We start from the raw sequence: 1,957 nt of genomic DNA on the forward strand, positions 1-1,957 counted from the left end.
TATGTAGAAGAAGCAACAGAGAGATCCAAGTTCCAAGAGTTTCCTGCGTTGGCACCCACACACGAATCTCTCAGACCTTGAGTTCCAAATTTCCAGTTTTCACCAATGTCGGATCGGTCAATATATCTGGGAGATTACAAAATTATTATTCATTAACAAGAACACCATTGACAGTGACCTCGAAAATTTGACCAGCTAAGCCATCATCTTTATATATATGAATGAATATTCGCATGTGTATGAGTATTGTGTGCATGTATAAAATACAACTAATACTCGATTTCATGAAAAGCCATCCCTCGGTTATTCTCCTAAAAATGTTCCGTTCTGATATTCTTTTCGGTCATGCTCAGAATACAGAAAAATTTCGCACAGATGACAGCTATGGGTTTCTCTTTCGGAAGCTGCTTCGAAGGTACTTTCATGAACCTTCAACAGACGTGCCAGTTCTCGACCGGTTGCACGTTCTTTTCTCCATTCTTTGTAGGTAGACATGCAGTATAATACACGGTTAACAACTTCACTTTTTCTGTAGCGTCTCTGACGACATCAAATATATTATTTACTTAAACAATAGGCACACACACACACACACACACACACACACACACACACACACACACGGAGTTATGACTATAGCGAATTTATCTACTGATATATGTGTGTGCGTGTTTCATGCGTATGTATATATTTATGCATCATGCAATATGTATGTATATACATACATATATAGACGTAGACACATACACAAAGATATATTTTTATATATGCATATATGTACATAATTGTTGCAGTGGAGTGTATATAAAAACTAATCGAAAAGCTCATACTTACACAATATATATATATATATACGTATGTATGTATGTATATATGTATATATATGTATGTATGTATGTATGTATGTATGTATGTACGTACGCATGACTGTAGTTATGTGTGGACATGTATATACGCATGTAGATGGCTTTCGGGAAAAAAAGTGTTTAAAAAAGAGAACTTAAAGAACTGCAAATGTCATTGTACTATTATACTCCGTACAGAAATCTGTATTTTAGCTGCCTCAAAGAGAGAGAAAGAAAGAAAGACAGAAAGAAAGGTAGGAAGAAAAAATGACAAGAAGGAAGAAAAGAGAGAAAGAAATAAGAGAGAAAAGAAAATAGGAAAATTAACTTAAATAAAATGCGAGCGACATATAATAATAATAATAATGACCAGAAGAGGAAGGAGAGGAAGAAAAAGAGGAAGACGAAGCAGAACAACAGCAGCAACAAAAACAGCAACAAGAAATTATTAAATAAATGCATAAATAAATACACAAAAAAAGCAACTATTAAGAATTGCGAAGGAAACACGTGATCTATTGTCGATGAATGCAATTTTATATCGCATGTTCAAAAGATAAGATATTTGGAAGTAATAGAGCAAATATGAAATATGCGTGCGTATATACACACACACATATATATATACGTACGTAATACATATATACATGTATGCGTATATACATACATACATATACGTATATATATATATACATGTATATATACATATATATACATATGTATATATATATACATATATATATACAGATATGTATATATTCATATGCATTCATATATGCATGTATATATATATATACATACATATATGTATATATTTATATACATACATATATGTATGTATATATATATATATATATACCTTTATATACATATATATATCTATAAACATATTTACATACACACACACACACACACAAACATATATATATATGTATATATGGATATATATACATATATGCACGAATATATATGTAGATAGATAAATAGAAAGATATATACAAATATATATATATTATATATATATATAAACACATACATGTAAAGTTATACACATATAGGGTATATATATATATTATATATATATATAAACACATACATGTAAAGTTATACAC

This window comes from Octopus bimaculoides, chromosome 27 (genome assembly GCF_001194135.2).
Source record: "Octopus bimaculoides isolate UCB-OBI-ISO-001 chromosome 27, ASM119413v2, whole genome shotgun sequence".
Classification (NCBI taxonomy): Eukaryota; Metazoa; Mollusca; class Cephalopoda; order Octopoda; family Octopodidae; genus Octopus; species Octopus bimaculoides.